At 40.6% G+C, this 18,111-nt stretch overlaps 1 protein-coding gene and 1 long non-coding RNA gene across 5 annotated transcripts in view; both read left to right on the top strand.

Annotated features, from left to right (window-relative positions):
• Positions 1–18,111, top strand: part of Ptp99A (Protein tyrosine phosphatase 99A) — a 243,869-nt gene that overhangs the window by 88,352 nt on the left and 137,406 nt on the right. The window lies entirely within an intron of this gene.
• LOC136997086 (uncharacterized) lies at positions 10,556–16,855 on the top strand. Its single transcript, XR_010887907.1, has 3 exons — positions 10,556–11,526; positions 11,609–11,771; positions 14,258–16,855. It is a non-coding gene; the product is annotated as an uncharacterized lncRNA (long non-coding RNA).

Raw genomic sequence — 18,111 nt, 5'->3', positions numbered from 1 at the left:
TGTTGTCAGCTCGCGAGCTCCTCTAAGATCCCTTTCGTTTCTACGCTCTCTCTCTCTCTCTCTCTCTGTCTCTCTTTCCCTCTTTCTTCCCTCTTTCCTCGCCTCCTTTTACCGCATTCGTTCCGTTCCTCTTCGGTTGATTTTAGTGCAAGCGAATCATCGAGGTTGGTCGTGACCCAAAAGACAAAAGCGTCGTCGACAGTTATTCCTTCAGTGGCCACTAAGCCATGAGTGCTGTTTTTCATTCGGGCGTCTCATTTGAGACGGGGACAACGTCGGGAGAGAGAACGGCGAGTGCTCAGCAAATGGCCTCGTTCGATTTTATTTGATGTCGGGACGAAAGGATCGCTTCGCTGCCAGCAGCCCGCGCGTGTAGGACAGTCGACTCTATTAGAATGCTCGTCCGATACTACCGGAACGTACTAATGCCCGCGCGCAGCTGCACGCATGGCTTCTTAACTGTCCAAACGACGTGTTTTATAGTCCCGTAATCGAGATCGATATTCCATAAATGAGCTTAGTTTAAATCACACTCGCGCAAACCGGCTGCCTGTGAAAATACGAAAGCTGCGAAGGGAGGAAAATAATACACGCCGCGTCAAAAATTTCTGCCGATTTGCTTTGGCAATATTTTATTGCGCAATTTTGCGCGATAAAATTCCAGAATTTTTTTCCCACGCGTCATCATGCGTGTCTCGTATTTCGCGAATTTACACCGTAGCCCAAAAATCCACGATACAGTGAGTATCGCAGTATTTTGCGATCCCGTGCTTGAAAGTTCGTAATACGATTTGTAATGTATACGACGGATGGAAAACCCGCGATAAATCTCCAATAAAAAATTTCAAAGATATCATACTTTCTGAAATGAGAGTATTAGGCGTGTTTTTCTTTTTTTCTTTCTTTTTTTTTTTCCTATTGGAGATGAGGATCAAAGTCTGCGGTGCGCGCCGGATCGAGATTTATTTTACATTGCAAGTACACCGATCGTCCGAACTTCCGCGAAACATTCTTACTAGTACGATGGAGTGAGTTTTTCTCACGGACTTCTCCGAAGAGAGGGAGAACATACTACCGCTTTCCACTAACCGACGAGGCAACGCGGAAGACGCGGTGCAATTCGAAAAGTTCGAAACGATTCGCCGAAGAGCCACGCCGTAACGTTCTCGGATTAGCATACTATTCGTTACTTGCCTATTCCGCGAATGATCGAGTGTTTCTAAATATATCTTGTTTTTCTCGCAAAAGTGATTCCACATCGAGATAAATTATTTAATCGTAGTATTGGAACATGTTCCATTATGTGATTCATTATTTATTTAATTATTTTCACTCAACGCCAAATATATTGAACATATTGGATGAAAATACTGAAAAACGAACAGTCGATCATAAATTCGTGAAATAATTTTTATATGTTTTTTTTATAGAAACATTAATAATTATTTTTTATTTTTACGCTGTTTGTAAAAGTTCGGCAAACAGTTTTTGTTTTAGTCGCATGACGTACAATAAAATACAATCTAAATGTATATAGGAGATTAAATAAATAATAAATAAAATTACGATGGCCGGCTATAAATCTAGTTAAACAAAATATCGTATCGTTAAGCCAATTATTTTATAGCCGTTATTCACATAAGCGGGACGTGTATAAAATCCTGTGCGTAAAATCAGCTTTTATTACGGATTTAATCGACAGAAATAGAACGAGATTATTTACGTGATTGTATTTAGCTTGTTCTATGACGGTATGGCTGACCGGTTGATTTTACGAGATAAATGACTAGTCGCGCGGTGAGCCTTGAATAAAGGCAAACGATTTAACGCGCGCTAGCACGGCGCGCAGTGCGATATAAATGTGCTCCACCGACTGGAAACTACTCCGGTTTCGAAGATAATGAAGCGTGCGTTGAAAAATGCCAGCTTTTCTAAGCCAAAGCGCAGAGCTTACTTCGACAAATCTTTTGCGCAAATTGCCGGCGTTGAGCTTTAATACGTTTTATCGCCTTCTTGAAATAAGTTACGTGTTACGTTGTCGACTTGCGAGATTTTTATTTTCTTAATACGTACAACGTACGCTACGTAATGTCTCTGTGCCATAATATTTTAACAGAAATTATTAAAAAAAAAAAAAGGAAAAGAGAAAGATCCGAGGTTCTTTCGCAGTAAAAATAATTTACATCTGTAGTGAACAATTTAAGACATATTTTTGTTACATCATATTAGTAACAAATTTTTTATCTTCTTTAGTACACATTTGTATATAATATGTATTTAGCGCAATCAGTAGTTGCGACAGAAGTTTGCCAGACGGAACACTTTCAGAAAAATTACTTCTCAAGATAGCGTCGCTCTCGTCACTATTTACCGTAAACTTTACGATATAGGGGGATTCTTCTTTCAATGTTTGCAGAGGGTAATTTCACTCCGCAAATAACGCGCTCTCGCCTAGTTCGGCCTCCGGATAAGATTCGTGAGATCGACGAGATGCGGCGCTATGAATTATGTACTTCGCGGCACGGCTAATTAAATGGCGTTTAATTTGTGACGTCTACGAGAGAAGACCGCTTCCATATTGACGATGGTAACGTTAATATTATTATTAATAGTTATTAGTAGTTTAGTTAATTTCTCGTAATGCATAATGTTTTGCAAAATTGATCAATTATGGAAATTGGCAATAAATTATCGACAAATTTTGTGATTATTTTGTATGTTATCACACTAATTTTTTAATGAAATACAAATATTTGTTAAATTAGCAGTATATTCAATAATTAGTAATACTAATTTGCTTGTACTTAACAAACGGCATTGGCCACAGATCGCAATTTTCTCTTTTATGTGAGTGTTAATAAAGCAGGCGACGTCCAACTGTCATTATGCTTGAAAGCGAGCAAAGAGGATAACTAGAGTAAACTTGAACATTAGACGGCGTTCTTACTTAGCTAAGAATTGGGAGTAAACTGTTCTTCCATAAATTAATTTCCATTCGTTCCCGACCAACGAAAACTTACGGCCAACTACGAACGGATCCGCATCTAAAGCCACAGCTGCCACGACTCGCGTTCGTCGCGTTCTTTAGCATTATTATTGAAATGATATTCGGCGCACGGTCCGTTCGTTTTTTTCTGTAAACATTTAAAAGTTCGTTAATAGTCGAAAAAGTTGTCAACGGAGCCACGAAAGAACGGAAAAATGCGAGCGGATTATTGCATAAATTTCCCGAACGGAAGAAACTTTTATGGAGAAAAATTTAATAATTCCCAAGATAAATCAAGTAGATACGCTTTAAGGGAAGTTAGGGACTTTGTTAGATTTATAATGAGAAAATTAGCCTTTGGATGTATGCTTTATTATTAAGACATCAATATTGCAGGTGGGCATTATGCCGCGCTCGAATAACAATTTTTACAATTAGTTCTATTTGGCAAAGAGAAAATTTGTCGAGATAGAATACATTTTGTGTTTTCTCTTACCAAAGACTCGCCGCGGCAGCGAATCATCGGAGTGAACAACAGCGCGAATTGGACCATGAAAATCTCGACCGAAATCCGGAGGACAGAAGATCAGGAGAGAGAGGAATATTCACCGAAAATTTCAATTCGAGTCAAATGCGCAGCTGCATTTATACGTTTCGTTGTGCGAGCCAAAGCGCGCGCGAGTGTCGGTGTGGTTGTCGATACCGAAAGCAACTTTGTAGTCGGCATAGTTGAAATACTTGCGTGTGCCGCGTACATGTGAAAAGCAGAGATAAAGAGAGGGGAAGAGAGATAAAGACCTAGATTTTGTAATATCTCGAATACGTTGCAAAGCATTTCATTGGTGACGGGGTATCAATATTGAATCGATAAGTAACGTCGCTTGATACGTTTGACAGCTTTGAATTGCCACGCGAACGCATAGAAATGGAATCCCTTTCGATTTATTTGATAAGCTTTCCTGGCTTAATCTTTACACTTTTTCTATTGTTGTTGTTTCGCGTGTCCGATTTAATTATCTACAACTGGTTTACTTCTATATTTTATTCGGAACTGTTGAGAATCCGATAACATCTCGAAATCAATTACTCAATCTTAAGATTAAAACTGCAATAAAATTCAATACATCTATCTCTTGTTGCTGGACAAAAGTAACAATTGATTATTACAGCCTTCATTGTGCATAAATTAATAAAAGTGATCGAAAATTGGCGAAAGTTATTTCTCGTTGATTGATCGCGTTGATGTCAGTTAGAAGGAATTGATTGCATCGTACAGTTGACCGAGAACGCGAGATCCGAATGTCGAAGGCGGTTTCGCAGCGTCGATACTAAAGCCTTTATCGGAATTAGTCGGAAAGCCGTGGGAGTTTCAGGGAGGCTTGAGAGAGAGACAAATCGGACGGTGGCGGTCGCGTGTGGCATAGAAGTGAATAATGCAACGCATCACGTCGCCGGAACCGCCGCCGCACGCCGTTGCAAATCTCATCTGGCGACGACGATATCGGATCTGTCCATCCCTTTCGGCGCTCTGCGACCACTCGATCTGCCTCCTGTCGATGAACTAGCCATCTCGCATCACGGTCGTTCGTATTTATGAGTGTTTCATTATGCCAGTCTCGGAAAATATGTATGTAGCCGTGAGAAGTCAGCGGCTCCCGCGATTCGGTTTCAATACGCAACGTGAATTCAAATAAGTAGAAGATTTATATTTTTATATTGTGAGACAAGAATATGTAAGAAAGCACTGATATACCGTATGATAAGCTTGCTTCTTCAAGGGAAATAAGAAGATAATGTTTTTCGTATAAAATGAAAAAGGCAGAAACTTTTACGATATTAGAATTTAGAGCAGGTAATGTACGAGAACGAGTATAACGGTGCTATTGAGTAGCTTAGCCTTTAAAAAGGCTGAGAAGCACGAAGAGGCTCTTAAGCTCAATATGGCGTAAGGAGGTAGGCGTTGAAGCGTTGCGTGTAGGTGTCAGAGTAGCTGATGGTTGTCCAGACCGGAAGCCATGGTTACGTCGCTGAGGTGACAACGCATCACGATGTGTCGTCACCTCATTAACCGCGTAGAGAATATTCGCTTATACTGCTGGAGCTGTGACGATATCGACTTTATTCGATGATGTAAATTTATTTATATTGGTGTATATAGACAGTACATATATATACATACACACATTTTATTTTTATTTTTACATTTATTTCAAAAATGTTATTTTCGCTGTTTGACATTACTTTATTTATATTATTCCATTTCAAATTATATTATTATTTCAAATATTAAATTATTAAAATATCAAGAATTAAGATAAAATGAAAATATCAAATGTAAAATTTAAGACGTAGGATTAAATAAGTGACAATAATATTTGTAGCAGTAGCTAATAATATTTTATTAAATATTAAATATTGATTCTTTTTTTAAAGATTTGTAAGGATTCGTAAAAAGTTAAACTAAATGAGCATAATCAAATATTAATGATAATGTTATTGTATTTTATATGACAAATGGGGAAATCATAAATAAGAGACATTAAATGTAATGTAAAATTGATCAGGACTGTTACGGTAATGTTACATTCATGGATTGCGGAGAGAAGAAAAAAACTCGGCATTGCGCATGTTAGGATGGCTGTAAATAACCGTTTCTGTCAGAGTATACTATAGTTTATAGCTAATTTAACCACATTTCTCTCTTAGCGTACACGTATATGCACATGCGCTTAGGTTAATGAGTTTGTAACGAGAAAAGCGACGTTGGACGCAGGCTCTTCCGTTCCCTGCGGTTTCTTTATTTTGCGCTCTATTTCCCTCCCGTCGCGCCCCTCGCGCAAATTAGTGCACGTCCATTGATCACGGAATCACGGCATTAACTGCACGCAGCGCCCAAAACGCACCGCGCCATCGTCATTCGGCCGAGTGAGTTCTGTCGGCTGATTCAGGAATTTCCCGTGTTAACTTCAATAGTATCTGACAAAAGCTCATTGTCGGTGAAAAATGAGAAGTAAAAAAATTTCCGATTTTAAGACATTAAAAGGAAAATATCTTTTGCATGCGCGCTCGAAAAGGGAAAATGCTCATATTGTACTCTATATTAAATTGCTTTGTTGCTGCGCCACGTAAAAGCAAGATAAAAATTCGAAAGATCTCTGTTTTATTCACATGCTTCTGCTTATACTCTGTATCTGTCACGGTACAATGCTCGCTCAATTTTTATTACTGTCTAACATGTCGAATACCTCGAACTACTTGAAAAGTTAGGCGCTTCCCCAGACTGCTTACCAGTCGATATACAAATGCATGAATTCTAACGTGCAGCGAAAATTCAGAAAATCTTCATGAATATTCCACCGCCGACACACTTCTGCGACAAAAGTTACGCATTCCGGAAGATACAGAGAGGCATATATTTTATTTCGATCGCTGATTCGTACCGCGTTCGTAAGATTGCGCGACACGCGTGCAGAGGCAGAGGCGCTTATTTGTAATTGATGCTCCTGCCGGGAGAAACCTAACTATCGCGAAATGAAGCTCGCGCTAATTGAAATTACGCGAAATATAGACTGTCTATATTTACGACGCGGAAATTGTTCTCTGCGCTTTAGACGAATATGATTTACAAGATAGTTTTCAGAAACACATTAATCCCGGAAGTCAAGAACTATCTGCGCGCAACACCACGGTGCTGCGAGCATGATAACTCCGGGAGTGAGTTTAAGAAATGAAAACCTAGGAGCGCGCTCGACGAAATGGAAACTGGGAGAAACATCGAGTGCTTGTGAAGAGCATATAATTTCCTAGAAAGCCGAAAGCCGAGACTCCGCTCGCTCGCGGAAGAAAAAACTTTTTTTGAGGGTCGTACGAGTTCTCTCCTCCATTATCAAATTAGTTTTCAATAAAAACTATGGCGTTTGTTGTTCCTCCATATACGTGGTATCATGCATAAATGCATAAATGCATTTTTAATTTGAAATTTAATCCGCCCCATTCGTCGGCTTGCTCTTCTTCCGCGCAATTGCACGCGCATTGTAATGAATATTCGCTTTTTACAAAGCGAGATGTTAATGAACTTTATACGCGCGTCATAAGTTGTCATTAAATTTTAATACGAAACTACCTCGTTTTGCCCCGTCACGATTATCATCGCGTACTCCGCGCGACTTTACGTCTGCGCCGTAAGTCATATTTTTTACAAGCGAACGATGTAAAATGGCGGTAAAACGCTACGTTTACATTAGCGAATATATTATTCCCGCGGCCGACATCGGCACACGTCGGCGACAGCGGCGAATAATTCGCGAAAAATACATGACATCCGCGTACGATCCGGAAAAATTACGGACGCCCTCGTCGGTGGTGCGTAGTGAAAGTACTGTGCGCGCGCGTTTGTCTCTCGAGAGTACGATTTTACTACTGATTCGCTGAGCGTGTTTCGGGTCAGTGAATAAAGTGCGATCGAAGCGAAATTTTCGTGGGACGGGAACGCGGGTGCACGAGGAGGAAAGTTTTTGATTTCATCGCACTAACAATATCGTTGAACATCGCATTATACTGACTGTCCATCAGCGATCTTATCACGATAATATAGCGAACGACATAATCAGGATAATGTCCGCCGCGGAGAAGGAGAAAGGTCGGCTCTGCGTACGTGGAGGAGCTGCAGAGGGGGGCGGTGAGAGGGTTAATTTTACACGTGGAAGACAAAAGTTCCAGCGAACTTTTTAAGCATTCAATATAAAAAGACCGGACCGCGAGAGGAGGAGGAGGAGGTGAGCGGATTGCCCCGGAGGTGGATCCGAACTTGCGCAAGAAAAATTGTATCAAGGGTCCTTGCAACCCGAGGGAAATTTCCATATAATAATTAGATACTTAAATTACTCTAATAAAGGAGGATGATTAAGTCGGTTATCCAACCACCTCTTGGCTCCTTTTTCGTATTGCTATAGGCGAAACCGCGGACCGAGTACGCCGAGAGATTCAAAAAGAGTGAGAGAGAGAGAGAGAGACTTTTTTCCTCTGCGAGATATTTTTTCGTGATTGCTACTCTATTTTGTCATTTTTTTTCAACGTGAAATAACTTTTGAAGGGGAAAGAAACTGGAGGTACGAACGGAGGGAACGAATATACGCAGAAAAATATTATCGTTATAATCTATATAATATTTTTGTGAATTATTATTTGGATTCATTTACTTCTGCCTTAAATAATATTATCTTAGAAATGTAATTAAAAATGTATATTTGTGAATTATCGTCGATTTATTCTCATCTTAACAATTACTTATTGTTGGGTATCCGGATTTTCGACATAATTATTTATACCGCGGTTAAAGTCATTCTAATTTCTCTTAACGCTGGTGTGCTCGATCGGGAATTGAAGCGGGGCTGCTCGTTATGGAAACGCTGATGAATGCGAAAATCGCCTCGTTACTCGCGCTTACATTGTGCTATTAATTTAAACGTTTGTAATTCGTCTGAACTTTTTCTTTGTACTGTCAAGGATTTTCGCGTGTTGAGCTTGTCCTAATTGGCCGGCACGCCCGGCGCGCAACAGCGCGGATTATGCTAGTTAGGAATTCAGCCTGCTACCAAAGTTAAACTGCACCGATGGCAGAAGACGCGTTAAGATTCCACACGCTTTCCTCGCTTCGGTGGATGGAAGAAATGCTAGCAAAAAAAGGGAGAGAAAAAGGGAGTACGTCGGGGCAATGTCGAAAACAAGCAAAATGAATAAAAGAAAGAGGTATCGATTGAAAGGTTGGAGGAGGATGTGGAATAATAAATACGGCTGCTTTCAGTTACAAGAGCGGATAATGGAGTAACAAAGTCAAGTCTAATTCCACTCCACTCTATGCGCAGAAATTTCTATATATAGTTTTCTGGATATACACGTTAGAAGTGGCAGAATAAACCCGTGAGAGTAGATTGATGAAAGGCGACTATCAGGTTTGCGTGAGTCAGCGTCGCGAGAAAATGATATCTTCGTCCTCTCCATCGTCCTAGGCGAGGTGGCGGATGATTCGGTTCGGTGAACTAGTAAGCGCCTCCGCGCTTCGGAATTGCTTCAAGTTATTATGACGTCATTTCTAGTTAGGCAACTATAGCTGCTCTTAGTACACAGAGGCCGCAATATGTCGAGCGATTGTAATCGTCTTCGGCAATGAAGGGGCTAACGACAGGAGCTGCTAATCGAGTTATCGTAAATATCGTATCTGCGCGCGCGCGTATCCGATCGCATTACAGAAATCAGCGGAGTTCCTGCTGTGCGGCGGATAAAATCCACCGATCAAAATTTCCATGCCGGCTACGGGGCTGCCTTTGCCGGAAAGAGTGCTTGCGCGCTGTGCACACGCACACGTAGACTACGGTCGATCGAAAATTTGAACCGCGTCAGGCTCGCGTTCCAGATCATCTCGGGAATGAAAGTCATTTCCCGATAAGACCGGGGCGCTCCGTTTAAACTCCCGTGCAATTGCTGCGAGCATTGATCCAAAGTTTAAGCAGAGTTCCTTGCGAACAGAGAAACCGGGTAGCGGGAGTTCACGCTACTAGCTTTAGCCTACTTTATCTTGAGCGCGAAGGGAATGAACGTGAGAAGCAGAAAGAGACGATCGACATCGAGGAAGGGTGGCCAGGAAGTAAGCGGGGGGAGAGCGAGGAGTGCTGATTGTTGTAGCCGCTCTCTGTCTCTGTCTCTCTCTCTCTCTCTCTCTCTGCGTTTAGCCGCCCCGAAACGATCGCGTGTGAATATCTGGACTATGCTTGTACTCCACGCTTGACTCTGGCAGTTTTCCAGTACTACCAACCTGTCGACCCGCCACCGCGCAGCAAGCCAACCCCATCGAAAATTTCGGCCAACTTTCAGCCTCTTCTAGATCGCGGTCGGCCACCGCTCGGGCTCGTAATATTTACTGACACGAACATAATCGTTATGTCGTGGATAAATCGTATTCCCGGCGAATTGCTAATAATATAGACGACCGTTTCCGCAAGTATCGACGATTCCATGCAAGCCGTAGATGTATCTTTATATCCCGAATACGCGGTTCATCTATTTTCTTCGTGGCTTTTTCATTGTCGGGAATAAAAAGAAGAATTGAAAGAAGGAATGGAATATATATTATTTATTTACAAAAGCAAATTTTTCGTATTTCTTGCATCGATATTTCGTGTATCGATAAATTGTAATCGTGATTATTTTCGCAAGAATCTAAATGGAAATCTTTTTATAAGTTATAAATTTTTATCCGCAATATATCTGCTCTCATGGTGCAGATGTAAGTTGTTCATTACTTGGCAACGTTAATCAGTTTAATAAATTCTGTAAAAATCTCTATGAAATCCTGGAGAAGTCGTTTTAAACGCCGTCAATGAGAGAAAATCTAAGTGAGGAACCGTGTAAGCGAAACTGTTTCTTTATTTAAATTTCTCCTGGCGGTCCGAAGATAATGTGTTGAATTAATCATAAGGATTCCGTCCTTGCATTTAATTCTGACGTCCTTTCGAAGGAGCGAAGTAACGATTAAAGTTTCGCGCAAGTGGTCCAAGGAAGGCTTTGGTGCGGCCAACCGTCCGAGACCACTTTCCAGCCTAATTTTCTCTGACAGTTTCGTATAAGTACATTTTCGTTATAATAAGATTCAGTCCCGCTTTTATCGATTGCGTCACCTATTTTCTCTCTCTCTCTCTCTCTCTCTCTCTCTCTCTCTCTCTCTTTAGCATTGATAATTTTACGAATTATAACGGTATAGCGCGAATTAGCTCTAAACGAGATGAACAAATAGCTATAAACGTTATTTATGATAAAATCCAAGTGCGAAATCCGATTTGGCAATTTGGTAATTAAATTAATATATTTTTCAAGTATAAAAGAATTAATTGTTGCAAGTATAGATTTTATATTAATTATTTGCGTAAGCGTTTTACATGAGTAATTAAATACATTTTTAATCTGAGTGACACGTAAGTAATTACATGTACTTTTAATTTCCAACATATTCAACTATTGTGCGTAATATTTATGTTGAGCGATATTTCGCCGTTATTTTCTGTCTTTGTTGGTCGAGAGAAAGAGCACTGGACAAAACTTTGCGCATATAATGCGGCCGTAATTCGACTTCTCGTCGATTATCAGCACGCGATCGATGCCAATCTCGATAATTGTTATGCGGTAACTTCGTTACCGTTTTGCGTTTGATGTCATTTGCGAAAGTGATTGATCGCGGCAATTGCGGGGACAGTAATATTCTCGTGGAAGCTCACTCATTGGAATTAACGCATTAGATCGGTACGTGATTTGCGTGCATCTTACGATTTGGACCAAACGGGACGCGCTGATGTTTGATCGTTTCATTTGGGGCGCCCGTTTTGCTGCGGCTGCTCATTTCGGAGATTGAAAAATTTGCAAATATAATAGCGCGGAGCTTTCTTCGCGCTCGTCTATGCAACGCGCGGCGTAATTCCGAAGGCAGACGTAATTTCGTTTCAATTAACAAGATTATGCATTGAGGTTTTAATGTTCGCCCGGCGTTGCTCGTAAGTCGTAAAATTTCCACGATAATCTCATTTTATGGGTCTTGGTGGCGTATCGTGTGACGTTTATGCCATTCATTTTCAGGCGCCATAAACACGTTCCGCTATGGAAGTCACGATCCCTTTTTTACCGGAAAGGTTTCAACGACTTCTTTGCTGAGGCGTCTTAACTCGCAGACTGCGCCTATAATTCTCGGCGAGGTATATCCCCTGCTCTCTCCGTCCAACTATATACCATATATACATGTGTAAGTGTGTAACAGTGGTGAGCATAAATCGTTAACAAGGATCCTTATCTGCATCGTAATGCCTATTAACTATCCTCGTTGAAATTTATCTAAAAAGAAGGACTGCAATTGCGTATTAAATTGCAACCGCGCGTTAAACCGCGTATCAAATCGAAATTAATAGCGAATATAGTTGCAATATGCAATATCGCTCGTGTGATTTTTGGATGAAAGAAACGAGCGAGCTCTCGAAGCGTCGGCGTAAGCCGATGGCGTTATTAGCGTCATTAACTGTTGCAGTGCCGATTAACGTTTACGAAAATCCGTGACCGATAAAAGCTCGATAAGACATAATGGAATATCGCAAACTGTTTTCAATTTCACCTTTTTCGAATCGATTGAATCGGACACGTCTAAAAACCGAGTTTCCGCAGCGTTGTTTGCAAAATGTCCAGACTGCGCTGTCGACGCAACGAGAAAGAGCGTTCTTTTAATAGTCCACTCTCTATGTAATTTTTTGCACCCCGAAAAAGTCGATCGTTTCACACGGCTGCATTGTCCATTAATGGAAGCAGCATTGATTTTTTGCAAAGGTGTTCGACTACGGCACAACAATATTATGCTTCCGGTGTTTCAAATCGTGCATTAGAGTCGCGCGGAATTATATATAGGGTGTCTCATTATCTCAGATCAACCGTATCATCCATTAATAGTAGATTTTTGAGATCATTTGGAGACGAAAATTTTTATTATAAGATGTTGAGATTACGATAGTTTTTAAGTGAAAAGTGTTTGAAATTGAACAATTTAAGTAAAATAAAAAATTATCACGCTCGTCGCATATTGATCTTCGTATCCTTATCATATGAGATCGCTCAGAAATTAACGACGGTTGATCTGACGGTGGAACATCCTGCACATAAATTTTTTCTTTGAAGAAATTGCATTGTCATATTGTTAAACGATGCTATTATATCGTCACTCATATAACGGCGCGACGTTTGCGAGGTGTAATGTTGCGTAATGACGCTGATACATCTTCGCCGGGAATACCTATGTCATCCAGCGTAGGGTTCTCATTAGGTACGCGCGATAACGGATGATTATTGTATCATCTAAATTACACTAATCCGCGCGGCGTAACAACTTCCGACGTCAAAATTCTGCGTTCGTGCTTTCTAATTGTGAGATCTCGTCGGGCTTAAGTCTTCGCACGGTTACCTCCTATAACGATGATTTACGTTCGCGATCCTCAGGGCCCTTCCGAGGTATCCTTTATACCCGAAAAGCCGCTCTTTGTCGTCATCCCGTAGTCTATGGCGTGTGGATATCGCGGGCTGCTCCATCCATTGTTCTGGCCGACAGTATTCGCGTGTACCTGCAATAACTAACGTACGTGGCCGTCGTGTATATATGCTACTGTGTTTATGTGTGCGCGGCTCTGTATATATTCCGCCCTCGCACCTGCCTCGTCTCTTCACATCAAACGGTTACGCAGGTACGTCTTTTCTGCGTGACGTAACGCGATAATGCACTCTGAATGCGTTGTCGAATCTTCACTCGTTATTTAAATAAGATATCCACCGTGCTTTAAAAATTTGCATTCCGCGAAAATACGTTGGCGGACGTATGAAGATTTTCCGAGTTTATCCTATCGAGGTTTATTCAAAGCTGTCGTTTATGCGTAGCTTCCGTTACCGTCGACTTTTCCCCGGGTTTTTGCAATTTTTGTCGCGAGTCTCCGCTATAAATCCATTAAGACGAGCCGTTTTCCTGGTCGAAGTTCAAACCGTGCGCATTCGAATTCATTTCTTGCGAATCCACGAAGTCACCGACAATAAATCATGAATATTAAAACGAGCATTCCGAGCGGATTCCCGGGTACCTCGCGATGATAAGATTATATTCAAAGGTAAAAGGAGAGGATCTTGAAATGGATTGAGAGTACAGATAAATTAAAACCCTCATTCACCGTGAGAAACTGCATAGGTAGGCGTTCTGTAATTTAAATGCAAATCAGTTTTTAGTCAATCGTCGAGAATACCGTTTGCCTAAGAAAGAGAACGGGAGTGAAAAGAGAGCGGACGGGCGCGAGAGCGAGCCGCGAGCCCAGGAACATCTTAACGTAAATTCCTTCAAAACGAAGATCATTCCGTAACGTCTCGTTTTCCCGGCCGTCTACCAAATTACAAGGTTCATCGACCGTCTTACGCATTCGTGCTGCGGAACAAGACCGTAGTCTTCAATTTAACGCATTTGTCTCGGATTTTCCTCTTGCTTGCAACAATATCTGCTGGTATCATTAGCTTCAGAAAATTGCGCGTTTTGTCAACTTGCATTACACTTCAAATCTTACGTAAAGTGTTTTAGCTTCGGACAGTTTAAAGAGAACTTTTATTTTCACTTTTTAACTGTACGTAAGATAGTTAATTTTAGCTTTTCACATTAGTGAAAGCACATTGTTGCTCTTTGCGTTTATCCAGTCTCTACTTTTATGTTTATTATAGTGAAATATTGGCGAGGAAATCGCAAGATTGAAGGCTTCAACTGTCCCATTGCCGAGATTTTCTTGCTTGATGCGACGTTTCCTTGGGATTTCCAACAAGCAAGACAGACGATTTAGCGTCAAAGAGATCTAGAAAAGAGAATACGAGAATCCTAGAGCTTGTTTGGAGATCATTTACAAAGTAACGTACGGATTTAGAATTATAAAGGGATCGCGTCTGCAATGGTTTAATAGTTAAAATGAAAATAAATGTATGCGTTAAAAGCTCATTTGACTGAATTAGTAATCACGCTGCACGTATAATGATACGCGTATATCATATATAATTTTGTACGATGATACTGAGTTATACTGGAGCCATAATACACGTCACACGTCATATATTATTCTGTTTTCGCGCATTCTTCTTCGTATTGTTGCATTTCACTGTAATCTGGGTCTTCTATTCGAATAATAATATGCGTTATCTGCGTCCACACAGTCGTGCAATAAACAATAATTAATAAACAATGCGCCGAATGATTCACGGCAAAGCAACCGGCGCCTGTCCGCGTGATTCGTTAAATCCGTTAAAGCCGTTCGACATTGTGTTTCCGGAAAAACGAGATGCGTCTCGCAAAATGCGGGACTCGTTCAGATTTACGCCGGTAGACTAATAGCCAATTAACGGCAGTAATAAAAATATTCTTCGTTTTGGCCGGCGGAAAATGAAACTCGATCTTTTGCAGCCAGGCGGAACGCGCAGATATTTATCGTCCGTCATGCTAACGCGTTAGTTTTTTGGTTCGCTATCAAAATCGCGGCGATGCTCTTCCGTGAGAGAGAAATTAAATTCGTTGTCATCCAATGCAGTTTTGCAGATTCATCAAATCTCTTTTATATTTGCAAAAATAATATTTATAATATCTAAACCGACAGCTAATCGTATTTATTATTTTCTACAACTTCAAAAGAGATGTTCTCATATTTAAGTCAATGCATTTGTTCTATAATAAATGACATCCGATGTAATTTACGGATAACTGTTACGTAGCAATAACTCTTCGCAAAATTATAGCGTCAAGTGCGATGTTACGCCCCGTATAGCGTTGCGCTCAACCTTCGTTAAAATGTCTTGAAGCGACATTTCGAAGCACGTGGACTTTTGTTCGCGATAACAGGTGCGGGTACCCTCTGGGATTATGCTAGATATTTCGAAAGTTCGTAACTTTGCGCAGGATCTTCAATTTTCTCGTTTTAGTCTTTTTGCATAGGAAGCCAGATATTTACTCCATTACGCGAAATAAACGACGAAATTCGGAAAGTTTGACTTCGTCACATTTCACGCGCAGCGAGCAGCGTTTCCTATTTTTAAACCAAACGCGATGTAAAGGAATGTTCCTTGTTACAGCAGTTGTAACGGAACTAAATATTTGCGAGAATCACATAAATCAGCACGTTGGTATTTATCGATAGCTGTTCCGTACATTTCTGTTAACTTATTTAATTTGGTCTTAGCAAATTAAGCGCTCTCTTCATTCTCATGCCTCATTCTCAACTATACTTTGTTGGAACAATGCCATGATTCTGTTCGGGACCCCATCGTTTAGTGACGAGACCCATCGCCAAACTCACACGCTAGGGATAACTTGACATTTAAACGCTGCCACGGTCTCGCCCTGACAGCTGCGCCGACATCGTGATTTTCCGGAAGAACGTGTCTTTGACGCGAGCGTCTCCATCCACGTCGCGGTACGCTATTTGATCTTTTCGATGTGAAAACACGTAGCGTGGTTTGGTACTGCGATATGCGATACATATACTCGGCCCGGGCCAACATACATTTTAGGTCGTTCCATCACGACAGTTTTCTCGGCAAAGCTGTATTCGACAGAATTAGGTTTGCGAAAAAATTGAGATGAGAAAATAGTTTCGCAGCGACAAGCAATCGCGATACTCCGTCTCAAAGCGGCGAAACCGTTTGAGAAAATTTGCGCGACTCTGAAATACAGATGTGAATGCAATTATAATTTTTAACTTGTCGTAATAGCTATCGCTTGGAATACTGGAGTACGTGTAAGCTGATTACTATGAATCGCATCTCGTTGGAAAATGTATCGGCGATACATCATTGCTGCAATAATTTCGATACATTAATGAACGCGCTACATGCGTACCTGCCGATTAATAACAGATATGGAAGATCTTATTATCAGGAATAACGCATATCACGGAATATGTTTTGAATTATATAACCGGGCCGTAATATGATTATATACATAATGAAGAAATTTCTGTAAATGTCAATAATATTTGTCACATGTATAGTGCAGCTCTCTCTCGTTGCAGCGATACGGCTCTATGATTATTTATAGACAAGTGAAATATAATTTGCAATAAAATATAATTTGCGTATGATTGCAGTAACATCTAATAATATATTATTCCGATGAAACTGTGAAATATTCGCATCAAACGTCGCATCGATGAAAATGCAGATTACGTTGTCGTTTATTTAAGAATTGCTGTCGCTAAAAGCCTGGCGTATTTCCATTTTTCAACAAGTGACTTTCCTGACTTTCTTTTGTCTTGGTTTACGTTATCGTACACGCTTATGGTGATTTACGAGCGTGTATCCGACGTGAAAGCACTTATCGCGTGTAACCTATATGCGTGAGTAATCTAGAAAGAAATCGTATACGCGACCTAGATGTATGCGTTGTAACGTTCCAGATGGACGTAAGTGCCACGCGACCGAGCGGTTTCTAGCTGGTCTGGAACATGTTCGCCCGGCGTTAATTTTCCCCGCGAAAAGTACATTACGCTGAGGAATGAAAGAGCGCAATGAAAACAGCTTGTGGAACACCTAGTTTGAATTCATTCAAGCGAGAACAAAGATGCTGTCTCTGTTTATTCTTTGGCGTATCGATAAGCGACTATTTTCCTTACACATATTTTTTTTCAACATTTATTTCTCAAATCAATTCACTTAACATTCACGCATTACAGAAAGGTTGAAATTTTTGGCTGCAATTTTTCACGATTGATTTTATATGTTGTACAAATAAGGTTCTCGCACGTTATTGGAAATAAGTTACTAAATTTTATAGTTTCTCCGAAAATAGCTCAGCATTTACTTAAACGCGCCGGTGTTACGTATTCCTTATCACGGACTTTATTAATGTCCCTGCAGGGATGTACATACGTTATCTTGTACGAGCTTGCGACGTGTACTTTACATGCGAGAAGGCACCACCAGGCTTACGTTGGGAACGTAACCGCCTTACGCGACAATACGTTTAACTGCCGTTTATACGATTCCATTATGTTGCGCGTTAAAATAGGATGCAGTTTATCTCGATGAGTTTGCTAGTTAGCCGCAATACACGGACAACTAAAAATTACGTCGACATGAAGGCGAATCTCGCGGCGCGGACGTAGTTCCGCAACTTGTCGCACGATGGACGAAGCGAGTAAAATTTTTTTCTCAGATCGTAAATAAGAACGCTATCTCGAGGACCTGATTTAAGATGACCTGCCACGTAAGCAAAGTGTGCGGTAGCGCGAGCATACTCCACCGGTGATTTGCATTAGATTTATCTTAAATGAGAATTTAATGGAAAACTTTACTTGAAAAAAATTAATTCTGAAACGAGCGGAGTTTTGACAAAAATGCAAAAGTTTTAATATTGTAAAAACATCCGCGATAAATGAATAATACTTGTTACGAAGTAATTGATCCTGATAATAATTGATACAGCAAAAAATTGCATGCGTGTAATTTTCCTTTAGACTTTACACTTGAACACGCGAACCAATCATCTCCGAGATTTTGTGTCGTTCGTGAAATTGGGTCATCCTTATCAACCACATTTC

The sequence above is a fragment of the Linepithema humile genome, chromosome 1, assembly GCF_040581485.1.
Source record: "Linepithema humile isolate Giens D197 chromosome 1, Lhum_UNIL_v1.0, whole genome shotgun sequence".
In the NCBI taxonomy this organism is placed as follows: Eukaryota; Metazoa; Arthropoda; class Insecta; order Hymenoptera; family Formicidae; genus Linepithema; species Linepithema humile.
Note: the sequence above shows the minus strand (reverse complement) of the source record. Positions and strands in the feature narration are given on the sequence as shown.